At 43.5% G+C, this 25,826-nt stretch overlaps 1 long non-coding RNA gene across 4 annotated transcripts in view; it reads right to left on the bottom strand.

Moving 5' to 3' along the window:
- The window catches only part of LOC128063281 (uncharacterized), a 48,356-nt gene extending 23,011 nt beyond the window's left edge, over positions 1-25,345 (bottom strand). For 3 of the 4 annotated variants that reach the window (XR_008200894.1, XR_008200892.1, XR_008200893.1), the window contains exons 1-2: positions 25,212-25,345; positions 24,682-24,789 (exon numbers count right to left, since the gene is read on the bottom strand). This is a non-coding gene — a long non-coding RNA (uncharacterized LOC128063281). Of the gene's footprint in view, positions 1-3,255; positions 3,331-24,681; positions 24,790-25,211 lie in introns of those variants that run through there. The other variant, XR_008200891.1, reaches the window with a different exon arrangement.
- Positions 25,346-25,826: the final 481 nt, after the last annotated feature.

Below are 25,826 nucleotides of genomic sequence, written 5' to 3'. Positions count from 1 at the left end.
CTGTCCAGCCTTGGTATCTGTGAAATTAGGAGGAGTACAGCCCCCTGCTGACCAGTGAAGTCAACTCCCTATTTTAACCATTCTGAGATGCTTGTTTTTGCAGCATTGATCCAACCCTCCTGACTGATATTCACACGTTATTCACTTTTCTAGCTCCTGGACCCAGGATAATACCTGGCATATTATGGGCCCTCAGTAATTATTTGCTGAAGATTAATAAATGAATGAAGACAGAGTCCTGACCCTCCAAAGGGAGCAGTTGTCATGGAGATTGACTAGGTAGGAAGGAGGTGAGAGTGGAAATAGAGATAATGCTAAGGATGAGTTGGCTGTATAAGTAGATGGTCTCATTCCTGAACTGGAATGCTGGTGCCTGTCCAATCCTGTCTCCTTGACAGGCTTAAAGTTTAAAACATAACTCTTCGGATACTGACTTTAGCAGTGCCTCGGTAGTTAAAATTTAAAAAGGCGGAAAAAAGAATTAATACTTATCTGTTGAGATAAAATAAGACAGAGGAATCAGCAGGTGGTGAGTAATCCACTCTCCTCCCCCATTTCTTCTTTCTCATGGTTTAACTGATTAATTATTTAAAAAACTGAATCCATTCACACAATTGTATTAGTTTCAGGTGTGCAGCTTAGTGATTCAGTGTTTTTACAGATTCTACTGTATTAAAATGTATCGCATGCCAATGGCCATGATTCCCTGAGCTGTAGTATAGCCTTGTAATTTATCTACTTTATACATAGTATTTTGCATTTTTTGATCCCATACTCTTACCTTGCCCCTCCCCCTTCCCCCTTTCCACCGGTAACCACTAGATTGTTTTCTTTATCTGTGAGTCTCTTTCTGTTTTGCATAACATGTGTTTGTTTTATTTGTTAGAGTCTACGTATAAGTGGTATAATACTTCTTTGTCTCTTTCTGTCTGCCTTATTTCACTAGGCATGATATTCTCTAGATTTATCCATCTTAGGGCTTCATTTATGTATTTGTTATCATTTTTATTTAGTTGTTGTGGGCTGCCTTGGGCCTCTGTCCCTGTGTGCAGGCTTCCACTCGTTGTGGTGTGTGGGGGCCCCTCTCCAGTCGTGGTGCCCAGGCTTCTCATTGCGGTGGCTTCTCTTGTTGCGAGCAGGGGCTCTAGGCACACAGCTTCAGTAGTTGCGGCCCCTGGGCTCTAGAGCACGGGTTCAGTAGTTGTGGCACTCGGGTTTAGTTGCTCTGAGGCATGTGGGATCTTCCCAGACTAGGGATAGAACCAGTGTCCCCTGCATTGGCAGGAAGACTCATAACCACTGGACCATCAGGGAAGCCCTCAGGGCTTAATTTAGATGGTGCCCATTGCTCTTATCTATTCACTGGTTCCTCCTCCCCTTTAGATATGGTGAGTAGTTACTGGGTGTCAGCTCCTGGCTTAGGTAGCAGATACAGGGTGGTCTATTCTCTTAGAAACTCACAGTTGCACATAGGGAGGAAGACCCAGGGTAAGTGCTGTTGCCCTCAGGCCCAAGGTGCATGGGGAGACCCCACCCAGCACCTACTGGAAGTAGCTACACCTTGTACTCTAAAATCCTTGGAACTTCGATTCCTTACTTTCCCCAAGTCCTTTAAATTGCTGTTCCATCCTTGACCAGCACTGAAGGCTTTTTTGGAGGAAGGGAAGGTGAGTCGTATTCTTATTTGCAAGATGGGGAAGCAGAGGCAGGGAGTAAGACATGCAATCAAGGTCAGTGTCAGACCTGAGATGGGGACTTTGAGGTCAGGATTTCTAGAGTCCGAGGACACCAACCCCTTATTTCTATGCGAAGAAACCAGTCTGGATGATAAGAGCAGACTGCATGTTAATACCTCTAGACCACGTTTTTGCCCCTTGTCTCACGTCCTTGGATATGTTCCAGTGTCTCCTGGTTTATAGTCTATGGGAACTTGAATAGAATTTGTATCCTACTGTTGTGTGAAAATGGTATAACTCTTCATTGTGTTAAATTGGTTCATGGTGCTTTTCAGGTCTACTATTATCCTACTTTTCTATATATTCATTCTATTAATTTTTGAGGGTTTGATATTGAAACTTTGACCAAAAAATCTTAATTTACCTACTTAAAAATAATTGTAATATATAGTGGAACTATATGCAACTTTGATCTGTATTTTCCAAGCCTCTGGTAAATGTGTTTTCATACTTTCATAATTAAAAAAAAAAAAAGAAAGAAACAAGCCTGGCACAGACCAATGGCTTCCTCCAGGTCACACAGTGAATCAGTATAAAAATTAAGACTGAATCTGATTCTCTGGGTCTGCAAGATTCCAGGGTGTGTCTGGCTAAGCCACATAGCCTTTTTAAAAAACCAGGTTCATGTTGATTGGTTTTGCTTCAAATCAAAACCAATTAGATACAAGAGTCAGAAACATTAGGCAGACGACTGCCTTCTCAAGACGCTCCAAGACCCTGCTCACCCTGACATGTGTGGATGAAACAGACCTGATTCTGGCCTGCATGCTGAGCAGACGTCCTAACAGCCTGGCACGCCGGTTGCACAGAATCAATATTGTCAGTGTTTGTGCAAGCGTCTCTTAACGCCAGAAGCCGAGAAGGCAGGTGGATAAATTTGCAGTGGCGGGGGGAAGGAAAGCAAGCCTACCAGGTATCTGTTACTCAGAGAGAGATGAAAGAGAAATCAGCAGGCCTTTTTCAAAGCTGAAAAACAGCCTGCATCACGCGGATGGCCAGCCAGCTGGGCGACAGGAATTTCTTCCACTGTGGTTGACCAACTGGACCAGGGAAACTTCTCTGGGCTGCTTGTGTTAATATGTTGTTAATGATTGATGCAGGGGCCTTTTATGTCACCCAGTGAAAGGCAGAAACAAGGGGCCTGACTTTGGAGTTGATGACTAGACCAGCACTTGTTCTGTGCAAAGGCAGAATTTTAAAACATTTATGTTGGCTGAGCTTGAACCGGGCTACACAACAGCTCGTTGGAGGAATGAAACGATCTTGTCTGGTGTTCGCCTTCCTTTGTTCTTTCACTCAGACATTAAAAATACAGCAGGCTAAAAGGAGAAAATAAATTTCAAAGATCCTGCTAGATGTCAGGCGCAAAGAGGAGGCGAGATGTGGGGCGAGTTTGCTAAACAGATAAAGCAAGTGAGTAGGGGTGTGGAGTAGGTTCTTTGGATACAGAGACTTAACTCTGTCCTGGCTCCTTATAGCCCCCTTTGGGTATTTCTTAAGCATGGGTCCAGTGGGCTTGCCTGATGGCTCAGTGGTCAAGAATCCATCTGCGATGCAGGAGACTCGGGTTCAATCCCTGGGTCAGGAAGATCCCCTGGAGAAGGAAATGGCAAACCATTTTATTCTTGCCTGGGAAATCCGATGGACAGGGAAGCTTGGTGGACCCGACCCAGAGAAGTCGGGTTGCAAAAAGTCGAACACAACTTAGCAACTCAACAACAACAACAAGTGCACCTGCCACCCCATTTCCTGGGTTAGGTTTTCTTAACAGAGCTTTCTAGTGTCCTCTAGTGAAATAGCTATTTTCTGTGTTCTTGACTCTGAGCATGGTGTGGCTTGGATACTCAAAAACAATAAACTTACTTATTGATGTATAGTATAAATACAGAAAAGTTTTCTGGAAATCACAAATGTGCACCTTTCTGCATATACGTGTTCACTAGTTAAATACACCCATGTAACCCCCACTTGCATCAATAAACAGAACATTAGTTTGGACACATTGTCTCCAAAGAACCAAAATTATTTTTTTGGAACTCTCTTCCCATTGCAGATCAGATTTTCATCTATTTGATAAATAACTAGGGTGATCATATAATCTATCTTCCCAACTGGGAAAACTTTGGGAGTGAAAATGTACCATGGGCATAAACTGGAATTGTCCTGGCTATTGTAAATAGTGCTGCAATGGACATTGGGGTACACGTGTCTTTTGAGGAAGGAGGCTCAAGGGTGAAGGGATATCTGTATAATTATGACTGATTCACCTTGTTGGATGGCAGAGACCAAGACGACATTATAAGGCAATTTTCCTCCAATTAAAAAACAAGCAGCAATAAAATGGAATTGTCCCAGGAAGTGAGAAATGTGTGTTCACGGTATCGGTCACAATGGTACACGTCAATCGAGCACTGTGTTCTTGAGTCTCCACTTGGTACTGCAGTGCTCCATCCTCTTTCTGCCCTTCTTTCCCTGCTCTGTGACCCAGGAAGTAGACTCTTGTGTACTGCATCTCTGCGTTTCATTGCCCTTTGGCTTCAGCCAATGGGAAGGCCGGCAGGAAATCGTAAGTTGGGAAGAGAGAGAAGGAGTGTTTCTTCCCTCCCTTTACTGGCGCTGCATCTCTGGCCATGGCTTCCCCCTTCCACGGCTACAGCTCCTGCCGGGGTGGCCCTCGTCCAAGCCCCGGATGCTCTGGCCTCCAGTAGCACATTTTCCTCCTCTTGTCTTTCAGCTCTAAGAGATGGAACAGTTTTTCTCTACTGCTAGTCTTTAGGTGCCTCAGTATCCTGCCATGGTCCCCACACCTGCCCACGGCTTGTGAGTAATTCCTTCATTGCAGCTTTCTTGCCGGAACCCTCCCAAGTGAATTCTGTTTCTTACCAGGATTCTGACTTATCCAACTGCTTGCTATGAGCCACCACTTAATCCACATCAGTTTAGGATGCCTTTACAATAGTCCAGAAAGTAGTGACCATTGTTGTCCCCATTTCTTAGATAAGGAAACTGAGAATGGAGATTTAAAATCATTTACCGAGACATACAGGTAGAAAGTTGTGGAACTGAGTCTTACAGAAGTGGCTGGAATCTAGAGATAGTGGTATGGGTCTTGCTCAGAATAGCCTTCAAATTGATGACTTTGAGGCCTCTGATCACATCCTGTAATGACTGAACTTAGCAGTTCAGTGCAAAGCCCAAAATTCAGAGAAGAGACTCAGATAAGAAAAACTCAGACTGGTTTTCATCAGACGGGTAAAGCGTCGACTGTCTACCTTCTTGCCTTTTTGAGCTATTGCTTTAATATTGTAAAGCAGTAAGGTCACCTGAACTGCAGCATGGGCACCTCCTGGGAATTTGTTAAAAATGCAAAATCCCAGGCCCCACCCCAAACCTACTGGATTAGATAATCTGTAGTGGGGCCCAGCAAGCTGTACTTTAAGAAACTTCCCACCCCCCAACCCAGGGATTCTGATGCCCTGGCCTTTGAGGTCCTTGGCTTCTTGCCTGAAGCTTGGCACTGTCTGGCTATCAGAGTTCCTTGGAATTTCCCAAATTCTTTCTTTGTCTGATGGGACTGAGAATAAATGAGAAGATGACACGAAAACCCCAGAACCCCTGTCTTCCTGTTTCCCCTGTGGACTTCATCTCTATTTGTGCAGCTGTCGAAATCACTGAAGCAGTTGTTCATGAATATTTCAGGGCCTCTGACAAATCCCAAGTCTGATTAACAGAACACAGAGGGAGGAACCCCAGAAATGGCTGTTCTTATAGGCTGTTGCAATAGAGCTAGTTATTTATTCACTGAATCCTGGCAGGGCCCCCAAATCTGGAAGGAGGAGTCCTTGGTCAACACAGGGCCCATGTCTGATGAGGGGTTGAGGTTATGGCTGACCTTCTCTGAGAAGTTTCTAGAGAAATAGTGATGGTGACATTCTCAACACTGTGATTTAAGTGGGGCTACATTACTTGGTAATAAGTAATGAAACTGAATTAAAGGAGAAACAAAAGAAATCTATTAGAAAATATATCAGTTAGGGTTCAGTCTAAGAAACAGAACCAGTAGAAGATATAATTAAGAGGTTTATTGCAAGGACTTGGCTGACTAGGCAAGTCCTAAATCTGTATGATAGACTATCAGGAAGGCAGGCTGGAACTCTCAGGCCTGGGCTGGAGATGTGGTCCACAGGCAGAATTTCTTCTCTTCTAGAAAGCCTCTATCCTGTTCTTCAAGTCATTTGTCTGATTGAATTAGTTGTGCCCAGACTATCTAGAATAATCTCCCTATGGAAAGTCAACTGATTAGGGACCTTAATCACATCTACAAAATTCTTGCACTGTAGCACTGACATTAGTATTTGATTAAGTAACTGGAGACTATGGCCTAGCCACATGGACACATAAAACTGACCATCAGAGAAAAGCATGGAGTTGGTCTAGGAATAAAGGAAAAGCCACACTAAAAGAATCAAGTGAAGTGAACTTGCTCAGTTGTGTCTGACCCTTTGCAACCCCGTGGACTGTATAGCCCGCCAGGCTCCTCTCTCCACGGGATTCTCCAGGTAAGAATACTGGAGTGGGACTCTTCGAAAATCCAGGTAGCATGGAATGCTTCTTCTTATTAAGGAGAACTGTTCCAAACAGTTTTGACCTCACATGATTTCTCTCCCAGTCATGATTCTTGGATTAATGTGCTATCTTCAATTCAGTTTCCTCATTCACTCCATACATTCACTCTCTCTCACAGGGAGAATACTGGGTATCAACAATATTGATGTACTGACTCATCTGCCCTTTCCTACAGTATACACAAAATTGGTCAGATTTACCACACAGATACTCCTATGGATAAAAGATGCTTTAAATAAAGTTCAAGATTTCTTTATACTTTTTTTGTTCTTAGATGACATCCCACTATATGTTAAATGTTGAAATACTATGTTCAAAAGTTGCTACAAGTACTTTTGTGTGGGTGTGTGGTTATATTATCATTGTGATAGATAGTTTAGTTAATTCATTTCTGTTTGATTTCAGTGTTATGGTTTACTTTCCAGACACTTTCAAATTTAACTCTGTTCTTTTAAAATAGACACAAGGTTCAAACATCAGAATCTTATTTAAAAGGGTGTATTCACTAAATTCTCCTTCCCACCCCTTCCTTCTCTTTTGCCCTTTTCCAGCCCATCATGATAGGAAACCATTTTCATTCATTTCTGGTTTATCTTTTCTCAGTTTCCTTTTAGAAAAATACTATATATATAAAAATACTGTGTTCAAATTTACTATTTTGTAATATATATTTTAATATAATATTTAAATGTGTATAATATATATTTTAATAGGTAGTACATATTCAAATACACTATTTTTGTAATATATATTATAAAAATACTATATATATATAATTCCCATTTCCTCATGTTTCTTACACAAAGTTATCATATTATATACATTAATTTTTTTTAAGTGTGGTAAAAAATACATACACAAAACTTACCATATTAGCTGTCTTAAGTGTATAGTTCAGTACTTTAAATTATATTCACATTGATATGCAATGAAACTTTAGAGCTTTTTCATCTTACCAAACTAAAACTCTATATCCATTCATTTCCCTCTCCTTTCAGCCCTTGGCAACCTCCATATTAATCATTTCTATAAAACAGACTAGCAGTCCTATTGAGCCAAAGGAGGGGAGACCAGTGAAGGTGACTGGCTTTCAGCATCTCAGTTGTCACAGCAACAGGCAGAGTGGAAATATTATCATTATGGTGAAGTGAAGTGAAGTGAAGTCGCTCAGTCATGTCCGACTCTTGGACACCCCATGGACTGTGGCCTACCAGGCTCCTCCGTCCATGGGATCTTCTAGGCAAGAATACTGGAGTGGGTTGCTATTTCCTTCTCCAGAGGATCTTCCTGACCTAGGGATTGAACCCGGGTCTCCTGCATTGCAGGCAGACGCTTTACCGTCTGAGCCATCAGGGAAGGCTGATGGTACAGATGAAGAAAAAGAGGCTTTGGGCACCAATAGGGGAATGAGACCCCAAAAAAGGAAATAAATGGAAAAAAAAAATGGCCAGTGGTCATAAAACCCATGAGAAGAGATAAAATGGACTGAGAGGGGAATTGGGGGAGAATCTAAGGAGGTGTCTGTTCAAAAGAAAGAGAAAGAGCTAGCAAAGAGGAGAATGGAATGGGAGTGACCAGATGGGGTGGTGGGAACAGCATGTTCAAAGGCCCCGAGGCAGGAACATGTGGGCTATGCTAGAGAAAACCCAGCTAGAGAGTTTGGGTTTTACTTTAAGCAGCTCCCTCTGTTCATCTCATGCATATGCATGTGTGATGTTAACTCCACTTCAGCTGTTTTGTTCTTTGGAGTAGAACGTGGAGCCATTTCTTAATTGCTCTATATTTAGCTTTGTTTAAAAATCTATAATTTAAAAACCACCAAGGGCTGGGCTGGTAATTCCAGCTTCCATGGTCCATTTACTCGCTGGCTTTTGCTTCTGAGCCAGCCCACCAAGGTGACAGCGTGTGCCGATCACGATGGAAGTATTTGTCAGCAGAACATCTGCTCCCTGAGAGCTGGTCCGAATCTAGCTGCCAAACCCCAGAACTAATCTCAGGACCCCTTAGTTTAGTTTCCTGAAAAGGAGGGCTGGAGAGGGACAGCAGAACAGCTGGGGCCTAGTGCAAGGGGCGGGAAGCAGCATCACATGTCCAGGATCAATTCATGTCTGGGTTGTGTTACTTATTTTTTATATTTTTGGCCTTGCCAGTGACATGTGGAATCTCAATTCCCTCTTGTTTAGTTGCTCAGTAGTGTCCGACTCTTTGCGACCCCATGGATTGTAGCCCGCCAGGCTCCTCTCTCCATAAGATTGTCCAGGCAAGAATACCGGAAGGGGTAGCCGTTCCCTTCTTCAGGAGATCTTCCAGATCCAGGGGTTGAATCCAGCTCTCCTGCATTGCAAGCAGATTCTTTTACTGTCTGAGCCACCAAGGAAGCCCCATAGTTTTATTGTCTACGTTTATACAATGGCGAGTAAATAAGAGCCTACTTTAGTGTGACTGAAGTTCTGAGCTCCACAAGAAAAATGTTAGCATTGAACAGGTGATAAATAATGTATTAAAAAGCAATTATTTCTTTCTTTCCTTCAAATGGCTGGTAGCTTGCCTGTTTCCCCTTGAATGTATCTATTTCTTACACGATAGCTCTCAAAAAATAACAATAAAGCTGGCCTTTCTAAATAAGAACACTGATTATGGAGGATGCTTTGTCAGGTTTGCAGGGGCTGCAAAGTGTGTAGAAAGGTTATGCTGGTCAACACTGTGCAAGGTGGGTGGTTATCTATTCATATAAGACTCTCCCAGAACAATCCAGAAAGAGAAGCCTCAAAGACACACTTAAAAGGTGACGGTAAGAGTGGAATGCATCAGCCAACCTGCGAGGGACACCATCACCCTGTCTCCCTAATTATGGGCCTGTTGTAAGTCTGAAGAGAGAGTTCTCTATATAAAACACTCGAATGCAAATCAACACTGGAGCCTGCAACACCCCCCTTCTCTTCTCCCGCACTGCCTGATCGAGATGCTTCTGCACTTCAGCAGAACCACATCACTGATGAATCTGCAGCCGGGCCTCTCGGACTCTCATCTCCTCTGCCTGCATCGCCCCAGGCCCTGTCCAGCCAGCTTGGGGACAGTGGAGTAGTCGCTGCTGTGCTGAGTGACAGGCTTTTGGCCTCCAATCAGCCAACCAATGATTTAAAATAGAAAGAGGTAGTCTTGAGATTTGAATCCATGACTTGCTACCTCCAACGCCCATGTTCTTTCCACTAAGAAAATCCCATGGGCTTCCAATTGTTAGGAAAAACAAGATATGTCAGTAGCCTGGCATTCAAGGTCTCAGTTTCCCTGACCCTTCTTATATCGGCCAGCATCTCAAATCTGGCATGGACAGCCTCTGCACTTAGCATTTCTGGAATGCTCTTTGAACTACCTTGCAAATACTTTTTATCTGGAATCCTTGCCCTTCATCTCTCTTCCCTTAGGCTGCTCATGGCTTAACATAAGCTCTGGGAAGCCTGTTCTCTCTTTTTCATTGTGAGGTATACAACCTGGTCCTGTGCTTGACCTTCTGCTTATCTGAATCACTCCATCCCCATACATCACAGAGCACGTTTATAGCAATATCCCATTCTCCCTATAGTTCTTGATCAACACTTGGCCTAGAAGAAGTGGGTTAGTTCTAGCCCCAGTTTTATTATTTGTAAACTCCATGATTTTCATTGGGAGGACTGATGCTGAAGCTGAAGTTCCAATACTCTGACCACCTGATGTGAAGAGCCAGCTTACTGAAAAAGACCTTGGTGCTGGGAAAGATTGAGGACAGGAGGAGAAGGGGACAACAAAGCGTGGGATGGTTGGATGGCATCACTGACTCAATGAACGTGAGTGTGAGCAAACTCAGGGAGATGAAGAAGGACAGGGAAGCCTGGTGTGCTGCAGTCCATGGGGTCGCAAAGAGTTGGATGCAACTGAGTGACTAAACAAGTGATAATTACTTTTGAGCCTCACTTTTCTTATTTTTATGGAATTAACAATCCATGGTCTATTATCAGAGTTCTTAGAGGTGGGGACGGAGACAATAAGATAAGAAATTGGAAACCACATTTTAAACTTGTCAAGTAAGTGTATTATTATAAATACTACATGTTTTGCATTTTCCTCCATCACATTTCGCCCAGCAAATGTTCCTGTGAAAAGGAGGTCAGAGAAAGTATTCTCCCAATTTTTATAGATGGGAAAACAGGAACCTATGAAGGCTGAAGGAAGAGGAAGCAGAAATAGAAACTGATCTCTGAGAGGGTCTTTAACTTCCTGACTTCTGGCCTTTTTGTTAGATCACAGGTTTCTTTAACAGCCCTCCTGTTCTTATTCTCAGGGAAATAACACTTCTAGTAAGTCAAATTTGGAAAGCTTTTAGTGAGTGTATACTTTGCACCAGAAAGACATTTAAAGGTTTGGACTGGCTCTGGGAGCCTTCGTTAGTCAGTTTCAGCCTGAGAAATTGAGCTGCACTAAGAGGTTAGAGAGGAGCCAGGAATGGTCAGTGGTCTGGTGCACCACTGACCAGCCAGGTGACATTGGGCATGTTGGTTACCTGCTTTTTATCTCGGTTTCCTCATCTGTTAAAGAGTATCTCTGAAATCTTACTTATAAACTGCTCAGAGCAATGGCTCAACTACTACTGTTGTTCATTTGCACAGCAAATATTTCGTAAATGCCTACAGGGTACTAGACATTGTTTTAGGCACTGGGCATATGGCGGTCATCAGAACAAAGTCCCTGCCTTCACGGGGCTTCTAGTCACAATGGCAGGCAAAAAAAGAAAACAAAAGAAAAGAAAGATATCCATGAATACAAAGATTTTTAAGTCATTAGTTAGCTTCTCTTACTGTCATTTTTATAGATTATTACATTTTTCATTTGATTTTATTGGCAGAGAATGTGAACATTTTACTGGGTCATTGATTGTAGACTTCTGAAGACTCATCCTGATTTTATATCAGTGTTTCATTGCTGATTACTCACTGGAAAATAGCTACCCAAGAGACAATTCTACTGTAGCCTGGAACTATTATAAAACCAGTTTAGGTCTGTGATACTAAATGGTATAAACTCAGGGTTTGCTTAAATTAGGGCTTACTAACTTAAACTACTGCTGAGGTCAGGTGAGTCACATACAAAGGGGCAGCTGGCAGGAGCTGAGACTGAGAGACGGCTGCCGTGAGGGGGAGTGGACACAATGCACCTGGATCTTCTGATTTTGAGATGGGGCAATTCCGAAGTTTTTCTGTGAACTTTCCTTATTTTTATTTAGTGGCAACACATTCACCTTTAAGTTACCCTTAAGTTAAGATACCCTTGAGTTGGGCTAAGTGTGGATTAAACAAAATCCTGGAGGTCAAGTTTAGCCCGAGAACTACCAGTTTGCAAAGATCTTTGATTTACATCATTGTGTATGATTTTCAACTTTGTCCTAAACCACCTGGCCTTTTGAAGACACTGCAATTTCCTTCCTTTGGCAGCCATCCCTATAAATAGATTTTCTGTGCCAGACCATTGGACCACCGGAGAGACTGGTGATCTTGGGTAGTGGAATCCTCTCCATGGCAGCCTGGTTTTTAGCAGGTCTTAGAGTCCATCTGGAGTTTCCCAGGTGGCACTAGTGGTAAAGAACTCGCCTGCCAATGCAGGAGACATAAGAGCGGCAGGTTTGATCCCTGGGTCTGGAAGATACTCCAGGGGAGGGCTTGGCAACTCACTCCAGTATTCTTGCCTGGAGAAGCCCATGGACAGAGGAGCCTGGTGGGCTACAGTCCATGGGGTTGCAAAGAATCGGACACGACTGAGGTGACTTAGCACAGCACAGAGTCCATCTGAGTGTGGGGGAAAGAACCCAGTCCCGCTTTCCCGACTTTAATAATCACTGACTCTTTGTACTTTCCATCTTTCTGGTGATGTTTGTTTTCTTTGCATATTAATATTTCCCACAGAAGAATGCTTAGATCCAAGAGGGAGCAAGCATGGGGCATGTATACAGATGCATTCATGGTCCTTCTGGCTTAATACAGATGAAACCAAACGCCTGGGGCCTCCTCTGCTTACCCCAGACATCCAGGAGACTTTAGCTCTTTGTTTTCCAAAGATTACAGGATTAAAGTTACTGGTCACCCAGTCCCAGAATATAATCAGCCGCATGGCTGAGCTGGGCTTAATTCTGTGCCAATGGTGAGTGACTGGCAGAGAAGTTGGGGACAGGCCTCTATAGGAGTGTAAGTGAGTCTTTATTCCTGCGGTCTCAGAGCTGGGGAAGGCAACTTTGAATCATAACAAGCTTTTCAAGGCTTTGGACTCTGGCCTTGGTTAAATGGAATTTGGAGGTGATGAGTTGGAATTTTGACTTGTGTTTCGAAGCAGCCATTTCAGCAAACCCACAAAACACCCTCAACTTCTATGGGAGCAGTTCTGAAAGTTTGAGTGTGCATCAAAATTACCTGGAGGGCTTGGAAACACAGGTTTCTGGCCCCTCTTCCAGTTTTTGATTCAAAAGGTCTAGGATAGAACCCAAGAAACTTGCATTTCTGGCCAATATTGGACTGATGCTAAGGGTGCTGGTGCAGGGATCACACTTGGAGAACCAGGACTCTAAGGAATCAGCAAACAGGTGTCTAAACAGTCAGGAAATTCTTCCCTCCTCAGATTCCTGCTGGTCTCCCTGTTTAGAGGCTGCCAGTACTAGTGGAAATCGAGTTGAAAAATCTGGGTTCCAGCCCTGACACTGCGTTATTAGTTCTGTAGCCTTGGGCAAGACATTTACCTTCTCTGAACCTATTTTCCCACCTGGAAGCTGAAAATAGTAATTCCAGCCATACTTTCTTCACAGGGGCGCGGGGAGATGCCAATGACCTCGGGGGTGCCTATGCTCAAGACCCTCCATGCAGGCGTGAGGGGCTCTTACTGACAGTGTGGGGCCTTCAGGATTATTAGTTTTACAGTCTGTCCTTGCTTTTCACTCTGGGGAGTCCTCAGTTGTAAGACTATTTTAAAGTGAAGGACCTTCCAAATTTAAAATGTTATTTTCATGAAGAATGAATCCTTTCTGAGAGAAAACACTGTAACTTCTTTTCTCTTCAAGAACGCCTTCCAACCTGAGATGGGTCCTCTTAGTGGAATGGGCAAAACCCTTAAAATAACGGCGCCTTATGGATGTTATAAACAGACAGTGTTCCTGTTCCTGTTGGGGATTCATTTTAAAGATTAGTAAGGAACTGTTAGTTGCTCAGTTGTTTCTGACTCTTTGCAACCCCGTGGACTGTAGCTGACAGGCTCCTCTGTCCATGGGATTCTCCAGGCAAGAATACTGGAGTGGGTTGCCATTTCATTCTCCAGGGGATCTTCCCAACCCAGGGATTGAACCCGGGTCTCCTGTATTGCAGGCAGGTTCTTTACTGTCTACGCCATCAGGGAAGCCCCAGAGCCATGTCCGACGAGAATGGGATATGGGATATGCAGAAACTAATGCAATATTGTAAAGCAATTATCCTCCAATTAAAAAAAGAAAAAAAGATTGCTGACTTGAAAAATAATTTAGAATCAAGGAAGAGCTTAAACAGGCCAAGATAATAAGTGGATCAATCTTAATATGCTGAAGAGCAGCATGGGGTCTTTTCAAAATGGCTGGAACGTGCCTTGCCCAGAACAGTCTCAAGACTTTTTCCCCAGCCCAATGGACAGGAATTCTCCCACAATCCACTCTTGATTTCTCTCCTGATGATAAACAACTGCCTTTCACTTGGCCCAGCCCACACTTATACTGGGCAAAACAAGAATGTTTTCTTTTATATTGCCCAGGCTTTTTTTTTTTTTGCAATATCAAACTTAAATTCTGTGTTGAGTTGGCAGTTAACTGTCTGGCCATCATGTGACAAGGGCTACAAAGGATAATAGTCCAGATGAAGAGGGCAACCTGGGGCTGAGAGATAAGATGAACATCCCACTTTTCCTGCTCCTTAGCACGAAATCCCAGCATCTTCCAAAGAAAGACTAGAGAGAGCTCGTGATGCCATTTTAAGCTTTCATCCAGTTTGTTCCTTAACTGGCCAATAGTGTGTGCCTATGGGCCATCCAAAAGAAACCTAGAGCCAAATGGATTATAAGTTTAATGTCACCCCTAAGCCCTCTGCTGTGAAGTGGGCAATTTCATTAAAGCAAATAGAGAAAGAATGTGAGATGACCCCTGCTCTGCGTCCCCCTGCCTCACCAGTCCCACATCTACGTTAGTTGCTCCTTGAATCAGGGATTAGTGCAGCAGGAACTTCCCTGGTGGTCCAGTGGTTAGGACTGCCAATGCGGTGGGTACAGATTTGGTCCCTGGTTGGACAGCTAAGATTCCATATGCCTCATGGCCAAAAAAAAAAAAGAAAAACCACCATAAAGCAAATGCAATATTGTGACAAATTCATTAAACACATTAAAAATGGTCCACCTTAAATAAAAAAAAAGATTAGTGGTATGATATTCTGCATTCAGAGTGAGCCCAAGCTCAGCTTCCATAGAAGTTGAGGCAGAAAGGACAGAGTTGGAAAAATGAAATCATGGCATGTTCTAGTCAAAATAATGTTTAAGGACCATCAGGCCCAACTTCCTTATTTTACAGATGAGGAAACTGAGGTACACAGGTGGGAAAGGACATGTCCAAGTCACCTGGGTTCTAGTAAAGGAATTACAGAACTTAAAGTCGAAGTTGGAAGGACTTTAAGGTCATCCAAATTCCCAGGTGGCGCTAGTGATAAGGAATCCACCTGTCAGTGCAGGAGACACGAGAGACGTGGGTTTGATCCCTGGGTTGGGAAGATCCCTTGGAGGAGGGCATGGCAACCCACTCCAGTATTCTTGCCTGGGAAATCCCACGGACAAAGGAGCCTGGTGGACTACAGTCCATAGGGTCGACAGAGTCGGACACGACTGAAGCGACTAAGCACAGCAAACGCACAACCTATCTACCCCTTCAGTGAGCACCCGTCAGGAGACAAAACCCCCCTCTGCTGCTGGAATACCTTCTGTGACAGAGAACTCACTGCTTTCAGGGACAGCTCGTTACTTTCTCCCATAGCTGGGAGCATTAGAAAATCAGTGTTTTCTTTCTGTATTCCTGTGGCTTCTTATTTTTATCCTTGGGGACATGAGATTAAATTCCAGTCTTTTCTTTAATTCCCATTCCTGTGGATATTTGAGGTCATCTGTCATGTCTTCTATAAATTTGTTTTTTTTTTGTGGGCCTACAACAAGCATCTCTTTATGTCTCCTGTGATTCACTGTCCAGGCTTCTCACCACCCAAACACTCTGCCCACATTTACCTGAATCCCTTTTGAATGTAGGATGCCTCAAACTGAATGCAATCTTCCTGTGTCTAATTTGTTCTAAAGACTTAGTATCTATTAATTCATCCTAAGATCATATAGCCTGGAGGAGGGCATGGCACCCCACTCTAGTATTCTTGCCTGGAGAATCCCATGGACACAGAGGAGCCTGGTGGGCAACAGTCCATGGGGTTGCACAGAGTGAGATACAACTGAAGTAACTTTGCACGCACACATGCAAGATGATATTGATTGCATTCAGAACAAACCATTAGGGTTCCTTTGGTTGTAAATGATGAAAATTAAATTCTAACTAGCTTAAGTAAAAGTGGGAACTTAATAGAGATGAATGGATTTCCAGGGGCTCAAGCAACATTTGTCTGAGGTAGGTATCCCTGTAAGTATTTTCTCAGCTTTGCAATTGTTGGCTTCATGGCTAGGAAAGATAAATGCCTGCCATGCTCTCTTAGTCCGTTTGGGCTGTTATAACAAAATGCCACAGGCCAGGCAGTTCATAAACAAGTTCTCACAGTTCTGAAGGCTCTAAGTCCTTCATCAGAGTGCCAGCATGCTTGGGTGAGGGGATCTCTTCCAGGTCACAGACTTCCCATTGTGTCCTCATATGGTGGAAGGGGCTAGGGACCTCTCAGGAGCCTCTTTATAGAATGTTAATCCCATTCATGAGGGCTCCACCCTCATGGCTTAAACATCTCTCAAAGGCCCCACCTCCTAATACCACCATCTGTCAGGGTTTGGATTCCAGCAGAGGAATTTTGGGAGAACACATTCAGACCACAGCATAGACCAGGTTTAAATGTTCAAAGTTCCTGGTACATAGGAATAAAAGAGAGTGGGCCTCTGTATTAGCCTGAAAGAGCTGCCGTCACGAAGTCCCACAGACGGAGTGGCTTAAACATCAGAAATTGTTTCCCAGTTTTGAAGACTAGAAGTCTGAGATCAAAATGTCATCAGGGTTGATTTTTCTTCTCAGAGCTGTGAGAAGACTCTGCTCCATACCTCTCTCCTAGCTTCTGCTGGTTTGCTGGAAGTATTTGGTGCTCTCTGGCTTTGTAAAGGCATCACCCCAACCTCTTCATCTTTACATGGCCCTCCCCTATGTGTGAGCCTGTGTCTGAATTTCCTCTTTTTATAAAGATGCTCATCACAGTGTATTAGGAGTCCCACTGATTCCAGTAAGACTTCATTGTAACTAATCACATCTACAATGATCCTATGGCCCAATAACATCAGATTGTCAGGTATTTAGAGTTGCTGCTGCTGCTAAGTCGCTTCAGTCGGGTCCGACTCTGTGCGACCCCATAGATGGCAGCCTACCAGGCTCTGCCGTCCCTGGGATTCTCCAGGCAAGAACACTGGAGTGGGTTGCCATTTCCTTCTCCAATGCATGAAAGTGAAAAGTGAAAGTGAAGTCGCTCAGTTGTGTCCGACTCTTAGTGACCCCATGGTCTGCAGCCTACCAGGCTCCTCCATCCATGGGATATTCCAGGCAAGAGTACTGGAGTGGGGTGCCACTGCCTTCTCCTTAGGACTCCACCATACGTATTCTGGAGAGGAAACACAGTTCAAACCATAACACCCTCTTTCACAATAATACTGCCAAGAACACCCAAGGCTGCATTTCATGGGTTCTAGTGAACAACACACCCATCCCTGAACTGATTAATCACAGTAATGCCGGGACAGAGACATGTCTTCTCCTGGAGCCCCTGGTGAAGTCAGTACAACCCAAACCACAGGGACTGGGAGTAGGGGAGGGATGGGTCTCGAGGAAAATGAAGGTGCCCATAGAAGAGGCAGTAATGTATGTTGCATACACAAAACCTAGACATTTACTACACAAGGGAAACTGAGCAAATCAGAACCCCGGGTCCAGCACTGGGCAACAGCTGAGGCTATAGAAATAGGCCACTCCAAGAATGCACTTGACTCCCTTTAAAAAGAAATGGTGTGTGTGTTGTCATGAATCAATCGGTAAAGTTGGGCTGCCAAACACTTCGGTTCTTACGAGGCCTCACGGAAGCTGCTTCGGCTCTCGGTAGTTTCGTGTTTTGCATTCATTTCTTTTCATATCGGAAGATTAAAACAATAGCTTCTGGTTATCATCCCACATATTATTGATTAAAATCCTTGCCCGAAGACCTTCCATCTCACTTTTCAGCGTGGCATGATTTACTTTTCTTTTTACTCCCTGTAACAGATGATTAATGCTGATCTCCGGAGTCCCGGTGAGATGAAGCTGGGTGTCAGGTACGATTTGTCAGCTTGGAAGTATAGATTATTTTATGTTTCTCGAACTTTGTGGCCAAGGGAACACAGCTCTTGATGGTTAAATCCATCCACACTTTCCCCCTGGGCTATGAAATGCCAGAAACATTAAATAGCCCACTTAATACATAACCTCATTCTGTATGCTTGACTATTTTGTTTTTAATTTTTCTTCCCTTTCCCGGCTGCTCACATGAAATGGGATCAAAGAAAAAAAATTATCCTCACTGGATTTTGTTAAAATATTAATAGGTTAGGGTTGACTGGCTAAATTGAATATCTTTGCTGATCTCACTTGCATGTTTAACTTGTGCTTAGGAAAATATGTTTCCTAGGTGATAACCTTTTATGTACCAGCCTGACTTCATTGAAATGCATAGAGATAAAAATATGTCACGCTCAGCGGCTGTGCTATTCTTGTGTGGCACTGTGATTATTCAGATGGTAATTGACCCCCACCTGTAGACAGCTCCGATTCTGTAGTCAATCATTTCATTTGATGTTAAAATATGTGAAAGTACAATTATATAATTTACATTACAAATCATGCTGAATGCCAGGGGTCTCTGAACCGCTGACAAACGCAAAGAAATCGGAGTTGGGGGAGAGGCCTTTGGTCAATAAATGAAGTGAATTACACCAGGCGAAGGGTTCACTTTTCTTATTTGTGTCCATAACAAGGGCTTTTGTGCATGTGTCATTGAAAGAGTAGCTATGGCCTTCTCTCTGAAACCGTAAATGGCAACGTTTCAGATGCCTTTCTGAGGATGTCTCCCCTTTCTCTGACAAAGAAATCACTCCTCCCATTAGTTAGAGAAGTGAGGGCTTGTCCAGGCCAGAAGGGAAAGCAGAGAATCCAATAAAGGGAAGAGGGCGTCAGGTCTGGGAGGTTGCAGTGCCTACTTGATGCCAAACCCAACACAGGTGTGAGTGGCAGATGTAAATTACGCTTGCCCATCTCCAAACTTCAGATCTTGACCATCAAACTTGAAGTGTACTAATATTATTGAGGCGAAGTTATTATTTATCTAATATTCAATAGGTTTTTGGTATTGGGACAAGTATTTTAGATACGTTATCTAGATAACCCTCCCAACCCGATCATATGAATTGGGTCTGCAATCAGTCTCCTCTTCAGATGAAGAGAGTGGACACGAAGGGATTACTGGGCTTGCCCAGGGCCATTTAGATAGGAAGTAAAAAGTGAGTGGTAGCAGAGCCTGGGCTGGTGACCACCCTCCTCTTCTGGATCGGGCATCCAATGTTTATGGTGGCCATGCAGGACAGGAAAGGGGCATAGGACACAATTTCTGCCTCAGTGGAGCTTTTGGGAAAGCAGATGGGTTGGGGTGGGAGTGGGCATCCTTGGTAAGGGTGGTCCAGATAGAGAACTCACCAGTGAGAAGGTTCCGATGGAGATGGACTAGGCACTGATGCGCAGGGGAGGGCAGTCTTCAGTCCTGCTTCCGCTATCATAGGTCAGGGGAGGCGGCATGATTATGTCTTCTGTGAATGTATAATATTTCCTGCATTGGAGCCATACAAAGGCACACGCTTGCTCTTCCTTCTACCACGTTCCAAAGCAGCTGGGCGGAGGGATCCCTGGGGCCTCTAGCTTCCAGAGTGGGTGCATACTGGTCCGTCACACAGGAGCGAAAAATCTTCACTGCCCGCAAAGTGATTTTGGCCACCGAGAGCTGATTTGGTTTCCGATGTGGACACCTGATCCTTGAAATGTGCTGGGAATCCTGCCCTATTGGCTACAAACAGCAGGTCTGCTGGCAGCGCCTCTCACAGGGGTGGAAGCCAGCCACAGCTCCCAACAGCCCTTGGGAAGAACACATCCCAGACGACATCACCTGGAGCAGATGCTGGTCATCGGACATCAATCGCTTCCATGATGCTTATATTCCACCCTCCTATCTCTTAGTCACTTAGCATAATCATTGAGAGCCTAGCCTGGAGATAGATGCCTGGGTTCCAATCCTGGCTCTGTCATCTGCTGGCTGGGAGCCCTGCATAAGTTAACTTCTGTTTGCCTCCATTTCCCTATCTATAATTGAAGTGAAAAATAGTACCTGCCTTATAGAGTTGTTCTGAGTTAAAATGCCAAGCACTTAGAACAATGCCTGATACACAGTAAGAGAATACATGCATGAGTGCTAAGTTGCTTCAGCCATGTCTGACTCTTTGCAACCCCATGGACTGTAGCCTGCCAGGCTTCTCTGTCCATGGCAAGAATACTGGAGTGGGTTGCCATGCCTGCCTCCAGGGAATCTTCCTGACCCAGGGATTGAACCCAAGTCTCCTGCATCTCCTGAACTGGCAGAAGTATTCTTTATCACTAGTGCCAACTGGGAACTCCAAATGTTAAATAAAATTTCTTTTGTTCTTAAATAAGGATTATCTTTTTTGCCCAACTGTATATGTGAGCTAAATATATTTCTAATAAACTTAAAACATACACATAACCACAAAATATTATTTTAAAATCTGTTTATGGACTCCCAGTGGTCTGGGCACTGTACTTTGTGAATCCCCAGAGTCAAGTTCAAAACCCTGGGTCTGGCATTCTAAGTCCCACCCAGAATTGTGCCCCACTCACCTTTGTATCACTGTCTTCCCTAACAACTCATTATATACCTTGTGCCCTGTCGGTTTTTATACTTAAACAGCACAAGATCATTTCATTATTTTATCAAGAGGCAATATAGCTTAATGGTTAAGCACTCAGCTCTGGTGTATATGACAGGTTTGAATTTCAGCTCTGGGCCATCTTTACTGAGTAATATCCATTACTCATCCCGTGCCCCAGCTTATACATCTGTAAAATAGGAATATAAATAGACTATACCTCCTTAGAGAGATTCAGAGAATTAAATGAGTTAATTCAAGAAAGTACTTAGTACAGGGCGTGGCTAAAGTGAGTGCTTGTGAAATGTGAGCTAAGCTAGTTGTTGGTATTTTGGTCCCATTTTAATGTTACATATGGGTCCTTAAGCCTGCACGATGAATGGCCCAAAGAATGAAGCATGGACTTCTTTACCCAGGCTCTGGGGCAAGTATTTGAGGAGTTTGAGGCCCTTTCTCCCCAACTGAAAACTGCTCAGCTGGGGGTGGGGGGAGCTGACCTGGGAATGAGCCGGCCATTCCTCCCTTCAATTGGAAACCCCAGCAACAGAAATCACCCACTTGGTAAACGAGCCAGACATCCTGGCCAGGGAAAATTTCCCAGGCACTTTCTGGTGGCTCATTTTGAAAGTGAATTGAGACATTATTTTTAATTAAAGTGGCAATTTGCCCTCATGAGTTTTCCGTCCCTTGATGCGCAAATGGTGGCCTCTGTTTTGTCCCCTCCTTGCCTTCTCTTCCTCCTTTTAATTTCAAGCCCATCAGAAAGCCAGTTTACTAAATTAGTTTTAATGGAAATTTAGCCAACACAAATAATAATGAAATGTAAAATTATTCCTTAGCTAATGAACAGCCAGTGGCTTTGGGGTTAATCGTTTGCTTCTGGTGTCAGCTTATTTATATTGAAATAGAATTGTAATAGGATTCCAAGCTAAAACTGTTTCATCTTCTTGATCATCACTTACCTTAGGGTTTATTCTTTATCATTTGTCATTGTTTAGTAATCGCTCTCACTTTGGACCTACTTGTGAATTAATTAATTACCTAGTTAAACTTGGGTGATTTTTTTTTCTTTAAAAGAAATCGTGTCTTATTTTACCTTAGCAATATGTTTTTATTCCAAAGCTCTCCATACACATGGAAACATCTTCATCATTGAATTTTACATCAACTGATCATCTTGACCAGCCAGGAATCAAGGGGTTCTCCCTTTATGAGCCATGGCTGATCCCCTCAGGGTCCTCCAGACAGAGCTCGAAGGGGCAGGCAGCAGAAACACCGTCCATTTCTAGAAATTAATTTTCCTTCTCTAGGACTCAGTGATCCCATTTTAAAAGGTGAGGTTTGATCACTAGATCAATGCTTCTTAAGCCTGTGAAGGTTATTCTAAAGTTACTGCTGCGGGATATTGATGCCCTGGTGATCAGGTACTCACTTGGAAGAGAACTATTCATTCTAGAAGTTCTCTCTTTTAAAGACAGATTTTTCTAAGTGAGTTTTTATTTGGAAAAACAGAGGGAGGTGAGGATGACACTGTCTAAATAAAAAAAAAGTGTAGACTAGGGATTGGGTTTAGGGTCCCCAAGTTTGGCTACATCAAAATCACTCAAGCTCTTGAAGTACAACCAAAGCACAGGGAACAAAAGAAAAAAAATAGAAAAATTGGACCATCAAGCTGAAATATTTCTATGCATCAAGACACCATCAACAGAGTGAAGCAGCAGCCTGTGGAATAGGACTGCAGATAATATATCTGATAAAGGGTATTTGAGTAAAATTGCCTCACAGTGTAGTGCTAGTTGCTGCTGTACAATGAAGCAAATCAGTCATATGTAAAGATATATATCTCCCTCTTGGACCTCCCTCCCACCCACACCCTATCTCACCCATCTAGGTCATCAGAGAGCATTGGCTGAACTTCCTGTGCTTTATAAGAGGTTCCCACTAGCTATCTACTTTACACATTGTAGTGTGTGTGTGTGTGTATATGTGTATATATATATATATATATGCTGCTGCTAAGTTGCTTCAGTCGTGTCCGACTCTGTGCGACCTCATAGATGGAAGCCCACCAGGCTCCCCCAACCCTGGGATTCTCCAGGCAAGAACACTGGAGTGGGTTGCCATTTTCTTCTCCAATGCATGAGAGTGAAAAGTGAAAGTGAAGTTGCTCAGTCATGCCCGACTCTTCGCGACCCCATGGACTGCAGCCCACCAGCCTCCTCAGTCCATGGGATTTTCCAGGCAAGAGCACTGGAGTGGGGTGCCATCGCCTTCTCCGTATATATATGCTACTGTACCAATTTGTCCCACCCTCTCCTTCCCCACGTAGCCATGTCCATTCTCTACCTGACAGGGGATTAATATCCAGAATATTCAAAGAAGTCTCACAACTCAACAACAAAAAATGAACATCGATTCAAAAATGGACAAAAAACTTGAATAGATATTTCTCCAAAGCAGATATACAACTGGTCAAAGAAGCACATGCAAAGATGCTCACCATCCCTAATTGCTGGGGAAATATAAATCCAAACTACAGTGAGATGCCACTTCACACCTACCTACCTGGCTCTAAGGATGACTATGAAGATTAAATGACACAACACGTGGAAAGTATTTAGCACAGTGATACTTCAATAGATTATTAACATATCAATTAGTTCTCTTGACACATACTGAGCACCTGCTGTGTTCCAAGTAAGGCATGAGGTGCTTTATGAAATATGGACCACGATGTAACAATGACTTTGCAAGAGGGTTGAGAAAAAAAGTTAAATGGTACTAAAAACTTAAAATGTTTAGGTTGGTTTCTGATATCAGGCTGTTCTTCATTTTTCCTCATTTCAAAAAAGCAAAATATTAAAAACAAAGCAAACAAAACAACCTTAGTTTTCAATCTTTAAGGATGTTTTGTTTCTAAAATGCCTGGATGTGAAGTTAGCACCTGCCATTCTGGATGAGGCCAGCTCCAGCTCCATCTGGAATTCACTAGAAGGTCAAATCAAAGTACTTTACCCAAGTCCTTCCTGCAAAGCAGAATTAGGTTAGACTATCCCAGCAGAAGTCTGGACCAGCCCAGCAAAGCTGCCAAGTGTTACGAGCTATAATGCCACCACCTGAAGGCACCGTTGGTTCTGGTTCACGCATCGCACCCTCTAGCTGGGCACTCTGAGACCCAGAAAGAGGAAGGGCCCCTGCATCACTCAGGCCTTCCGGCATGGAAGGGGGTGCGCATGGGACATTCAAATTGTCTATTGGTCTGTCTTGTACTGTCTGCTACTGAGCATATATTTCCCTGTGGGGCCTCTGCCTCCCCCATCACCTGACCTTCCACCCAAGCCTTGTTACAGCTTACTTTTCCTTAGTGCTGTTCCTTATAACTGTTAAAAATGATTGAAGAAGACCATGTGGGTGATACAAACTTGAATACTCCATGAAGCAGGCATTTTCTGTCCCCAAGGGTCCAGAAAACTGCAGAATGGGGTGGGAGGCACGGAGTTTTCATTGTGTAAGGAATAAGGAACAATGAAGAGCCAGAAAATGGATAAGGAACAAATAAGTAAGTATAGAGCCCAGAGCTGGCGTCTGGGGACTGGCTGACTGGACAGCCTGTGTTTCAGGAGAGTCATTTACAGGAACACGGAAGTTGTCTGAGTTTCGGTTTGCTGACCTTGCACCCTGGGCAGGAGAAGCTCCACACTGAGTCTAGGAAGTTATTTCAACAAAACCCTTGCTCTTTCAGCGTCACAGTGAAGGGTGAACTGTTCGCAGCTCCGTGGTACACGGGTTGGAAGACTTTCTCAGGCTGGGGATCTGTGATTTCTCAAGTGGCCCCTTGTGGGAGCCTCTGCGATCTCCCACAATGCACTGCTTCAAACATGGCGGTCCCTGAGTCTGTCAACGCCTGTGGAACTGGATGGTCCAAAGATGCTCAAGCGAGTTAACCAAGCTTACCAGGTTCAGGATTCCCTGCTGTCCAAAAGTATGACATTTTCATGAAAACTTTCATAAGCTGAAATGGTGTCAAGTGAAGAAACAATCTTGACACATCTTGCCAACAGATGCATAAAATCAATCGAGATAAAGCGCAGATACTCACAGACATAGTTCAAAGCCACGGTGGCCTGATGCTGCGATGCTGAGTGTACTGCCTGAGGAGGAGTCTGGTGGAACCACTCTCACTGTTCAGGTGTCTCCATACTGGCTTCTGCAAAACAAACACTGAACATTATTTTCCCATTTTTGCCTTTTTTTCCTAAAGGCAAAAACTCTCTTTGGATTTCTTTCAGTTAGTGAAACAGGTACCAACGTAGGTCTTTCCTAAAAGCGAGGAGGTGTTAAGCGAACTTTCAAATAGTGGGGGATACCTGTACTCAGGACCCCTGAGCCTGCTTTCATAAAGGGTGGCATCCCTGAGCCCTTCCTTTGGGAATTCCAATTCAGTGGATTCCAAATGGAAACTGGGAATCTGAATGTTTAACAGCTTCCAGGTGATGTTAGGATTTATCCAGTTAAGTCATTATTTCCTGCCTTTCCTTCCTCCATGAGCTTGCAGATAAGAAAATTGAGTCTCAGAGATAAGAAATAATATTTTCAAGTGTGGAAAAAAGAGTTCTAGAGGCTACCTACCTTTTTAAAAATAATTCATCTTTGTCCTCAAAAGCCTGGAGGAGGAAGACCCTAAAAGGATAACCGTTCCTTTGTTGTTCACAACCTTGACCGTGGAGCAGCTCTTTCTCGTCTCACCTTCAGGATAATCATTGTCATCTTCCTTTGGCAATGACTTCAGAGTCACCCCACCCGTGAGTCCTCTATAAAAACACCCCGTATCAGTTCACAGAGAGGAGTTACAATGTGCCCGGGAACATCTCTCTCCTAAAATTATAAAAGAAAAACATCAGCCTCTAAATATATCAACCACGATGAGCCTTCTATTTTTGATCCATTGTTGTACAGCTTGAGATCCCCAGCTATTAGCGTGCTAAGCTTGGCCAAAATTAGACCGGAGATATTAAAAGCAATTAATGTTCTTCCTTTTCATTTTATTTATTTATTTTTCAGTTTCATGAGGCAATTACTTAAGAGGCTTTCAGGAGAAATCCTGAGCATCATTTTCAATCAGCAGAATGAAAACATCGCCTTTTGTGATTTGGCAAATAAATGACAGGGAGAAATGACTCGCTTCTATGTCGCTGTGTACTATTCATTAAAGGCTAATTGCTGTGGTCTGTAAATGAAATACGG

The sequence above is a fragment of the Budorcas taxicolor genome, chromosome 18, assembly GCF_023091745.1.
Source record: "Budorcas taxicolor isolate Tak-1 chromosome 18, Takin1.1, whole genome shotgun sequence".
Taxonomy (NCBI): domain Eukaryota; kingdom Metazoa; phylum Chordata; class Mammalia; order Artiodactyla; family Bovidae; genus Budorcas; species Budorcas taxicolor.
Note: the sequence above shows the minus strand (reverse complement) of the source record. Positions and strands in the feature narration are given on the sequence as shown.